This window comes from Salvelinus sp. IW2-2015, unplaced genomic scaffold, assembly GCF_002910315.2.
Source record: "Salvelinus sp. IW2-2015 unplaced genomic scaffold, ASM291031v2 Un_scaffold2226, whole genome shotgun sequence".
Taxonomy (NCBI): domain Eukaryota; kingdom Metazoa; phylum Chordata; class Actinopteri; order Salmoniformes; family Salmonidae; genus Salvelinus; species Salvelinus sp. IW2-2015.
Genome location: NW_019943556.1, coordinates 98467 through 110309, shown reverse-complemented (window position 1 = coordinate 110309; position 11843 = coordinate 98467). Strand labels below are relative to the sequence as shown.

General features: G+C 45.6%; 1 long non-coding RNA gene across 1 annotated transcript in view; it reads right to left on the bottom strand.

Annotated features, from left to right (window-relative positions):
- Window positions 1-5684: 5684 nt before the first annotated feature.
- LOC112073318 (uncharacterized) overlaps window positions 5685-11843 on the bottom strand; it is a 76423-nt gene continuing 70264 nt past the window's right edge. Inside the window, exon 4 of the long non-coding RNA XR_002894500.2 lies at window positions 5685-5767. This is a non-coding gene — a long non-coding RNA (uncharacterized lncRNA). The remainder of the gene's footprint in view (window positions 5768-11843) is intronic.

The following is an 11843-nucleotide window of genomic DNA, read 5'->3' as shown; positions in this document are numbered from 1 at the left end:
GTATTGTTCTAGGAACCGGGATTTTTCTAGACCAAAATGCTTCAAGACCAAAGTTCTTAGACCGGATTTCTTTAGACCGGATGTTTTCCAGACTCGAAATGTAAACAGGGGGAACCGGAATGTTCCAGAACCGGAATTTTCCATTACCGTTGTTCCAGAACAATGTCAGAAAATGTTCTAGACCGGATGTTCTAGACCGGATGTTCCAGACCGAATGTTCTAGGACCGGGATGTTCTAGGACTGAAGGTTCAGGGGACCGGATGTTGCCCAGGGAACCGGATGTTCCAGACCAGATGTCCAGACGGATGTTTTTCTGGACACGAAATGTTCAGACCAAATGTTTAGAATACCTTTGGATCAATAGAGATTAAAAAAGGAAAGAGGATGAGTCTGCATCTCAGACAGACAGACAGCTAGACAGACAGACAGCAGACAGACAGACAGACAGGACAGACAGACAGACAGACAGACAGACAGACAGACAGACAGACAGACAGGACAGGCAGACATACAGGCAGACAGCTAGACAGACAGACAGCAGACAGACAAATCAATGATGTTAAAACATCACTGGAGAGATGGCTAACTGTCACCATCCTCTATGGGTTAGGTAAAACATCACTGGAGAGATGGCTACTGTACACCATCCTCTATGGGTTAGTAAAACATCACTGGAGAGATGGCTACTGTACACCATCCTCTATGGGTTAGTTAAAACATCACTGGAGAGATGGCTATGTACACCATCCTCTATGGGTTGAGTAAAACATCACTGGAGAGATGGCTACTGTACACCATCCCTATGGTTAGGTAAAACATCACTGAGAAGATGGCTACTGTACACCATCCTCTATGGGTTAGGTAAACATCACTGGAGAGATGGCTACTGTACACCATCCTCTATGGGTTAGGTAAAACATCACTGGAGAGATGGCTACTGTACACCATCCTCTATGGGTTAGGTAAAACATCACTGGAGAGATGGCTACTGTCACACCATCCTCTATGGGTTAGGTAAAACATCACTGGAGAGATGGCTACTGTACACCATCCTCTATGGGTTAGGTAAAACATCCCTGGAGAGATGGCTACTGTCACCATCCTCTATGGGTTAGGAAAACATCACTGGAGAGAATGGCTACTGTACACCATCCCTATGGGTTAGGTAAAACATCACTGGAGAGATGGCTACTGTACACCATCCTCTATTGGTTAGGTAAAACATCACTGGAGAGATGGCTACTGTGTACACCATCCTCTATGGGTTAGGTAAAACATCACTGGAGAGATGGCTACTGTACACCATCCTCTATGGGTTAGGTAAAACATCACTGGAGAGATGGCTACTGTCCACCATCCTCTATGGGTTAGGTAAAACATCACTGGAGAGATGGCTACTGTACACCATCCTCTATGGGTTAGGTAACACATCACTGGAGAGATGGCTACTGTCCACCATCCTCTATGGGTTAGGTAAAACATCACTGGAGAAATGGCTACTGTACACCATCCTCTATGGGTTAGGTAAAACATCACTCCAGTTCAAAACAAAGAGCACATAAAATTATCATCCTACACATCACCATTACTATCATAATGTCCCATAACTCCAATCATATCGGAGTCTCACCATATAACCATGAGAAAATAACCTCTGTCACCCACAATACTCCAGTTATCCAGGCATCTCACCATACAATCATGAGAAAATGTATTGCACCCAGGGAGCACTGTGCGACTAGGAATAAAATCCCCAGGATAAAAACTGTTGTAATGAATTGCTGTACCATCGTTTCCTATTTAAAAAAAAGCAAGTGCTGTTTTGTTAGCGTCATGTTTATAACATTACTACAGCAAAAATGGCTTGCTTCTAGCCCAACCACGTCAAAACATCTGACCCATGTACAGTATAGGTCAGATACCCATAAAACCTAGCGGTCAAATGGTTCCAATCGTTTTTTTCTCCATTCTATATTTTTCCCTTAGGGGATTTTAGAAACACTTAAAATGAGGGATGTGTTTTGTGTAGGCTTACCCTGGCGCGACGTTTTGATAACCGTGTCTAGGACAAAGTCAAAGGTCACTTTTATCAATATAGTTGCCTGTATTTACCCCCCAGAAATGAAATGCTAATTAGCTGCTAATGTGGCTATCATAAAGAACTACAAATGCCATGACGTTCTGGACAAGACTGCCGAATCGAGGCAAAGACAAAAATCTCTGGATTAACTACAGTTGAAGGCGGAAGTTTACATACACCTTCGCCAAATACATTTAAACTCAGTTTTTCACAATTCCCTGTCTTAGGGCAGTTAGGATCACCACTTTATTTTAAGAATGTGAAATGTCAGAATAATAGTCGAGAGAATGACTTTCAGCTTTTATTTTTTTCATCACATTCCCAGTGGGTCAGAACTTTACATACACTCAATTAGAAATAGGTAGCATTGCCTTTAAATTGTTTAACTTGGGTCAAATGTTTCGGGTAGCTTTCCACAAGCTTCCCAAAATAAGTTGGGTGAATTTTGGCCCATTCCTCCTGACAGAGCTGGTGTAACTGAGTCAGGTTTGGATTGCCTCCTTGCTCACACACGCTTTTTCAGTCTGCCCTCAAATTTTCTACAGGATTGAGGTCAAGGCTTTGTGATGACCACTCCAATACCTTGACTTTGTTGTCCTTAAACTCACTGAAGTCAGATTTTCCAGATTTGAGTTAACAGTTGCGCGGCAGAAATTATGCCTGAAATGTAAGATGGCGCCGGAGAAGATGGCAGACGTTTTACATGCCCCAGCCGATTGTGTTTTTTTGTTTGTTTATTTGCATTGTTTGTAAATTATTTTTTAACTTATTTTGTACATAATGTTGCCGCTACCTTCTCTTATGACTGAAAATAACTTRTGGACATCAGGACTGCGATTACTCACCACGGACCAGCAGAAAACTTGTTTTTCTTTCACAACTCTGAGGAGCCCAACGCGAAGGATARACTGCTTCCTCGGGAACAGGCCCGATCCCCTGAACTGTGTGAAGAGGAGGCGGAGAAAGAGAGGCCGAAAGTCGGGCTGCCTTCTGAGAATTCGTAGGTGATCGAATAAACCGAATAAACTTCCTGCCATCCAGGACCTCTATACCAGGCGGTGTCAGAGGAAGGCCCTAAAAATTGTCAGACTCCAGCTACCCTAGTCATAGACTGTTCTCTCTGCTCCAGCGGTACTGGAGCGCCAAGTCTAGGTCAAAGAGGCTTCTAAACAGCCTCTACCCCAAGCCATAAGACTCCTGAACATCTAGACAAATGGCTACCCAGATCATTTGCACACAACCACTCTACTGAATAGCAGGCAAGTGATTGCTTTGCAATGCTTGCAGTTAACCACTGATACCTTCCAAATCACTGATTGTTGAATTTGCAATTTCCAAATTGTTGTGTAATGTTTATGTCCAATGGCCGATGAGCATCGAAACATTTTAACTATAATTTCTCGCATTATGAAAAATAACATAAAACACGACCGTTCAAAAGTTTGGTGTCACTTAGAAATGTCCTTGTTTTTGAAAGAAAAGCACATTTTTTTCCATTAAAATAACATCACATTGATCAGAAATACAGTGTAGACATTGTGAATGTTGTAAATTACTATTGTAGCTGAAACTGCAGATTTTTTATGAAATATCTACATAGGCGTACAGAGGCCAATTATTAGCAACCATAACTCATGTGTTCCAATGGCACGTTGTGTTAGCTAATTCAAGTTTATAATTTTAAAAGTTAATTGATCATTAGAAAACCTTTTGCAATTATGTTAGCAAAGCTGAAACTGTTGTCCTGATAAATAAGCAATACAACTGGCGTTCTTTAGACTAGTTGAGTATCTGGACGATCAGCATTTGTGGTTCGATTACAGGCACAAAATGGCCAGAAACAAAGACCTTTCTTCTGAAACTCGTCAATATATCTTGTTCTGAGAAATGAACAAGCTATCCATGCGGAAAATTGCAGAATAGAAAGAGGAGTGGGAGCCCCGGTGCACAATTGCATATAGAACAAGTGCATTAGAGTGTCTAGCTTGAGAAACAGACGCCTCACAAATCCTCAACTGGCAGCTTCATTAAATAGTACCCGCAAAACCGCAGTCTCAACGTCAACAGTCAGGAAGCAACTCCGGGGAGCTGGCTTTCTCGCAGAGTTCCTCTGTCCAGTGTCTGTGTTCTTTTGCCCATCTTACTATTTTATTTTTATTGGCCAGTCTAACATGTCTTTTTCTTTGTAACTCTGCCTAGAAGTTGCAAAAAAAAAAGAAAAAAAAAGTGTTGGGTGCATATGTATTCACCCCATTCGCTATGAAGCCCCTAAATAAGATCTGGTGCAAAGAATTACCTTCAGAAGTCACATAATTAGTTAAATAAAGTCCACCTGTGTGCAATCTAAATGGCACATGATCTGTCACATGATCTCAGTATATATACACCTGTTCTGAAAGGCTCCAGTCTGCAACACCACTAAGAAAGGGGCACCACCAAGCAAGCGGGACCATGAAGACCAAAGAGCTCTCCAAAAACATCAGGGACAAAGTTGTGCAGAAGTACAGATCAGGATTGGGTTATAAAAAAATATCAGAAACTTTTAACATCCCACGGAGTTGGGCTTACGGAAGAGTGTCCAGAAACAAAGCCATTGCTTAAAGAAAAAAATAAGCAAACACGTTTGGTGTTCGCCAAAAGCATGTGGGAGAAACCCCAAACATATGGAAGAAGGTACTCTGGATAGATGAGACTAAAATTTTGCTTTTTAGCCATCAGGGAAAACACTATGTCTGGCGCAAACCCAACACCTCACAACACCTCACATCACCCCGAGAACACCATACTCACAGTGGAATCATGGTGGTGGCAGCATCATGCTGTGGTGATGTTTTTCATCGGCAGGGACTGGGAAACTGGTCAGAATTGAAGGAATGATGGATGACGCTAAATACACTGAAATTCTTGAGGGAAACCTGTTTCAGTCTTCAAGAGATTTGAGACTGGGACAGAGGTTCACCTTCCAGCAGGACAATAACCCTAAGCATACTGCTAAAGCAACACTCAAGTGATTTAAGGGGAAACATTTAAATGTCTTGGAATGGCCTCGTCAAAGCCCAGACCTCAATCCAATTGAGAATCGGTGGTATGACTTCAAGATTGCTGTACACCAGCAAAACCCATCCAACTTGAAGGAGCTSGAGCAGTTTTGCATCCACGAATGGGAAAAAATCCCAGTGGCTAGATGTGCCAAGCTTATAGAGAAAACCCCCAAGAGACTTGCTTTATACTTACCACCTGGGTCCTTTTTTCAGTAATAGTGAAATCAGACATTTTTGCTGAGTACCTTATTGTCTACCATTTTATAGGAGTAGATAAAACATGGTGCATCTTTGAGTAGATAAAAAAAGTTTGATATACCTCTACTGGTATGCCATCCAGGAATCATATCATAGAACCGTACATACAGCATTTTAGAGTATGATACGAACATGTCTTGTTAATCCTGGATCTCCATAGTGACATGCCACACACTCAAGATTACACAAATTAGACGCAGCAACGTTAATAAATACAATAATATAATATTATTATTATTATTACTCTGTTATGAAATAGTGGGACAAGATCCGAGTTGTACTGTACTCACCACGTAAAGCTGCTTCCATAGCAAGGCCCATTCCTGCAGAGTGGAGGTCACCTCCGTCACTATGGGGTCTTCTACTGGTACCACTGTCTCATACTGCCTGTACACAGAGGTGAAAAATATATTTTAATAAGCGTTATGATTAACCGCAAAGTAGAGCTCTGCTACCCGACCCGAGCCCGACAGACCCTGACATTATAAATCGGGTTAGGGCCAGTTAGGGCCTTTAAAAAAWAWWTATAACTCGGGTACGGGTAGGGCTCGGGTAACARTAATTTGATCACTAACAATTTGAAGCTGAGCCATTTGTTCGTGCTGCACAGTACKGTCATATCTGGAAAKTTCTGGGACAAGGAGAGCTCTCCTTCAAGGAGTGAATGGGAGTCAATACAGCACTAGCTCAAAAACACAACATTAGCATGTATTTCGTCAACAACAAATACAATATTATAAATATTTTCCCGAGATGTGAGACAATTAATTTGCTATCTGTAATATTGTATAGCTTTGGAATCGTGACATAATGTACTTTAGAGGAAAATAAGCCAATTTCTCGACTCATACCCTGACATTGAGAAGAGATTGCGTGACGATTAGCCTAACAAACGTGTTACGCAGCATGACCATGTGAATGTGATTGCTGGTTGGGGAATTATACCTCCATCTATTCATTGCCCAAAGGGATTCCTATCTCCCTCTTTATCTACTGTCTCTGGCAGAGCAGCCAAACCCTATATCTGTCACTCCCTTAGTTCCATTATCAAGGCAGTATTAGTTATGTGTTTCATGTGCAGATGAGACTCTTGTTTTGAATCGTTCCATATTTCTTGTGTTATTAAACTCCCCCCCCGCACATGCTGCTCAACTCCCAGCGTCTCCGATACAGAATACTGCCTCGCACAAATGGAAGCAACAGGGAATCAGGACATCTCCCAGACGGTCGACGAACAGGGATACCTACTTTGTCAGCACCACGACCAGCTGGCACAACTGGTGACGGCTATGGAGGATGTTCGAGAGGCGTTYCCTTCAACAAGCAGAGGATACTCTACCACCAGTCGACCCAGCGAGCCAGAACACCAGTCTATTCAGCAGTCCCCCAGGTCAGAAATGCACATTTGTCTCTCCCGGACAAATATGACGGAACCCCATCTAAATGCCATGGCTTCCTACTCCAGTGCTCCCTTTTACACCAGATTTTGCGCACCAGGTGGGAGCTTCCACCATTGAGAGGTCCAAGGTTGCCACGGGCATTTCTCATCCTACTGGCTTCGTATGCGAGGGTTATGGCTGTGTTCAGAGGTATTTTCGATCATCCACCGGAGGACAGAGAGGAGGGAGAGTGCCTATTCCAATTATGGCAGGATGACCTTCTGGACAGTAGCAGCATCCAGCGGATGGAATGAGACAGCTCTCTGTACGCTATTCAGAAGAGGACTGCGAGAGGAGGGCCAGACGGAACTGGCACGTCGAGACAACAACCTCTCCTTGGACGCACTCATCGCGATGGCCATCCATTTAGATAACCTACTTCGGGAGCGTCGGTACACTCATCGCTTCTCCCTTTACTTTTATTATTCTCTGAACATCTCCTCATAGCCGCTCTCCTCTACGTTTCCGCTTCAAGCCCTGATAATTGGCCACTAGGATCCTGGAACCATCACGCACATCACCTCACCACTCACCCTCACCGTGGAGTTGATTGATAAGGAACGCATTCCCTTATTCATCATTAGTGCACCAGCTCACAAGATAATCTTTGGGCCTCCCATGGCTCCAACGACATAACCCCACCATCTCATGGTCGAGGATGATAATCACGGACAGGTCACCGGAATGCTGGAGGAACTGCTTTCCCGTCCTCTCTCGAGTCATAGCCCCTGTGGTCTGGGACGTAGATGTGTACATTCGCCAGGCTCTGGAGAAGGAACCTTCCCCCCTGAGTGCATCTACGTTCCCACGAGGATAAGGGATAGGTTGCTGACCTGGGCACACACAGCTGTTGTCGCTGGACATCCAGGGATCACCCGTACTATTCAATCCTCTCTCCGAGAAGTATTAGCGGCCCACCTYGGCGCAGGACATTATTCGCTACGTCAACTCTTGTTCTGTGTGTGCCCAAACTAAATCCCCCCGGCACGCTCCAGCAGGGAAACTCCATCCCCCTTGCCTCAACGTCCCTGGTCTCATCTATCCATTGATTTTGTCACTGATCTCCCCGCCTCTGACGGTTTCACCATCATTTTGGTGGTTGTGGATAGTTGATCTAAATCCATTCGTTTTTGATCCCTTTCTCTGGTCTCCCTACTGCTCTCCAGGTCGCTGAGGCACTGTTCCAGCAGGTCTTCCGGCATTATGGCCTTTCAAAGGCCATCGTCTCTGACCATTGCCCCCAATTCACATCACTGGTATGGAGAGCCTTCATGGAGAAGCTTGGGGTCACGGTCAGCCTCACTTCCGGGTATATGCCTCAGTCTAACGGGCAGTCGGGGAGGATGAACCAGGAGCTGGGAGGTCCCTGAGGAGCCACAACCAGGACCGGCAGGGGGAGTGGGCCCGATTCCTTCCCTGGGCAGAATTCATTACGCCACTCTTCCACTGAGCTGACTCCCAGTGTGTTCTGAGTTATCAGCCTGCCCTGGCTCCTTGGATCCCGGGCCAGACCAAAGCTCTTGTGGTGGATGAGTGCTTCAGGCACGCATAAGAAGTGTGGAGCGATGCCCACGTGAGACTCAAACGCACTGTCCACCATCAGAAGGAGCAGGAGGATCGCCACCGCTGGGAGGCTCCTGTGTTCCAACCTGGTGATCGTGTCTGGCTCTCCACCAGGAACCTCCCACTCCACTTGCCCTGCAAGAAGCTGAGCCCCTGGTTTGTGGGGCTGTTCAAGGTTCTCCGGAGGGTCAACGAGGTGACGTATAGATTACAGCTCCCCAGTGACTACCACATCTCACCTTCCTTTCATGTCTCCCTTCTCAGGCAGTTGGTTCCTGGTCCCCTGGCTGAGGCTGTCCCCCATGACACCCCTCCACCTCCCCTGGACATCAAGGGAGGTCCCTCCTATGCCGTCAGATACCTACTGGACTCCCGACGTCGTGGGGGTCGGCCCCAGTCACTCCCTTAGTTCCATTCCCCAGGCAGTATTAGTTATGTGTTTCATGTCCAGAAGCTACTCTTGTCTTCTATTATTAAACTCACCCCCTGCACTTGCTTCTAGACTCCCGGCGTCTCCCTTACAGAGTGACAGACAGATGAGGAGCAGCTAATAAACGGATGAAGTTATTTTGTGTTTCGGGCAGGGCAAGGCCTTAAATTTGGTCCCGCTTATGCCGTCAGATGCCTACTGGACTCCCGACGTCATGGGGGTTGTCTCCAGTACCTGGTGGACTGGGAGAGGTATGGTACAGAGGAGCAGTGTTGGGTTTCGGTGGAGGACATTCTGGATCCCAACATCATCCGTGATTTCCACCTTCGCCGTCCGGACTGGCTCGCGCCTCGCCCTCGAGGCCGTCCCCCTGGCCGGCATCATCCTGCGGTGTTGGGGGGGGGGGGGTACTGTCACGTCTACACCCACCTCTCCGGCTTTCGAAGTTGCCGGTTTACTAATCACTGGCTCTAATAACCATCATTACGGACACCTGGCACCATCGTTATGCGCACAATCGCCTCATCATGAGACACACCTGGACTCCATAAGTTCACTGATTACCTCCCCTTTATCTGTCACTCCCTTAGTTCCATTCTCTAGGCAGTAGTAGTTATGTGTTTCATGTCCAGATGCTACTCTTGCCTTGTATTATTAAACTCACCCCCAGCACCTGCTTCTCTACTCCCAGTGTCTCCGTTACAGAGTGACAGACCGATAGTAAATCCATTAGCTGCTCCTAACGGAGGAAGTTATTTATGACTTCGGGTTTCGGGCAGGGCAAGGCCTTTAATTTGGCAGAAGCAATRGGCCTGGGTACGATAGGCCCTGAACGTCGAAGGTAAGGGTAGGGCTCGGAATAAAAATGTATTACTGTGCAGGGCTTTACCGCACATCATCAACATTGTGAACATTGTTTGTGTGTGTGTGTGTGGGTAAGCCTTCAGATATTTGACATGCTGTAAATGTATTACTATCTATCCCCAGCAAACGGTATATTACCATATAAATGTCCCTCCTAAATCATTCAGAAGCCAGATGGTTTAAAAATCTGTTTTGCAAACTTTAAAACCAAACTGCAATTACACAGGTCTTACAGTCCTAATACGCCCGACACTAACCAACCTCCGTCATAGCTTAAATCTACCCTCTCTCAAAAACACTCTCAACTTCTCCCCTCTCCCTTATCTCCATCCTCTCCTCCCTCCCTTTACCTTTGTCCCTCTCTCTACCTCTCATTTAAAATAATAATTGAGTGTATGAAACTTCTGACCCACTGGAATGTGATGAAAGAATAAAAAAAAGCTGAAAGTCATTCTCTCTACTATTATTCTGACATTTCACATTCTTAAATAAATTGGTGATCTAACTTATAAGTGCCTCCCAAAACGGCAACAGATTACCGCTTATAGTACACTGTTTGACATGGGTCTCTGGGCAAACAGTGTACTAATAGGGAATAGTGTGTAACTTGTGATGCATGCACATACTGTAGGTTTCTGGGATAATGCACTGATCTAGGCTTCAAAAAACTGGGCGGACAGAGACAGGGCTAGGTAAGCATCGCTATACCACCGCGTAAAGAAAGACATGTACGGTAGGCGTAGTATTTGCTTCGTGAGATGTAAAGGTAGGCTGTTATTATTTGCCTGTCTGAGATGTATGGTAGGCTGTAGTATTGTCTCTGTCTGTATGTAACGGTAGGCTTAATATTTGTCTGTCCTGATGTAGCTGTAGATGGCTACCCTGTACGGTAGGCCTAGTAATGGCTCTGTAGATTTGTAGCTCAGTTTTGTCGTGAGATGTACGGTAGGCTGTAGTATTTGTCTCTGTCTGAGATGTACGTGGGTAGTATGTCTGCTAGAGTGTAATTGTAGTACTCTGTCCTGTGAGGATGTACGGTAGGCTGGAGTATTTGTCCCGGTCGGCCGATGTATGTAGGCGTGTAGTATTTGTCTGTCTGAATGTACGGTAGGGGCCTGTATGTATTTGTGGCTCTGTGCGAGAGTTACGGGTAGGGCTTGGAGTAGCTTTGTCTATCTCTGAGATGTACGGTAGGCTGTAGTAGTTGTCCTCCGCTAGATTAGCGGTGGGCTGTAGTATTTGTGCTCGTCTGAAATGTACGGTAGCTGTATATTTGTCTCTCGTCTGAGATGTACGGTAAGGCTGTAGTATTTGCTCCTTCTTGCGATGTACGGTTAGGCCTCGTAGTATTTGTTTCTGTCTGAGATGGCGCGTAGCTGTAGTATTTGGTCCCTCTGAGAATGTACGTAGGCCTGTAGTATTTGTCTCTGCTGAGAGTTTAGGTAGGCTGTAGTATGTGGCTCCCGCTGAGATGTCGGTAGGCTGCAGTAATTTGTCTCTGCTGAGTATGTCGGTAGGCTGTAGTATTTGGTCTCGTCTGAGATGTACGGTAGGCGTGTGATTGCTCGTCTGAAGTGACGGTAGGCTGTAGTATTTGGCTCGTCTGAGATGTTACGGTAACGGCTGTAGTATTTGCTCTCGTCTGAGATTGTACGGTAAGCTGTAGTATTTGCCCCTCTGAGATGTACGGTAGGCTGTGTAGTTTGTCTCCGCTCTGAGATGTACGGTAAGGCTGAGTATTGTTGTCTCTTGTCTGAGAGTATCGGTAGGCTGTAGTATTTTGTTTCTGTCTGGATGGTACGGTAGGCTGTAGTATTTGTTCTCGTCTGAGAGCTACGGTAGGCTGAGTATTTCGTCTCTGTCTGAGATGTACGGTAGGCCTGTAGCTATTTGTCTCCGTCTGAGATGTACGGTAGGCTGTAGTATTTGGCCCCGTCTGAGAGTACGGTAGGCTGTAGTATTTTTCTCCGTCTGAGATATACGGTAGGCTGTAGGTATTTGCCCCGTCTGAGATGTACGGTAGGCTGCTAGTATTTGTCTCCGCTGAGCAGTATACGTAGGCGTAGTATTGGCCCCGTGGAATGTACGGTAGGCTGAGTATTTGGCTCGTCTGAACTGGACGGTAGGCTGTAGTATTTGTCTCTCTCTGAGATGTGACGGTAGGCTG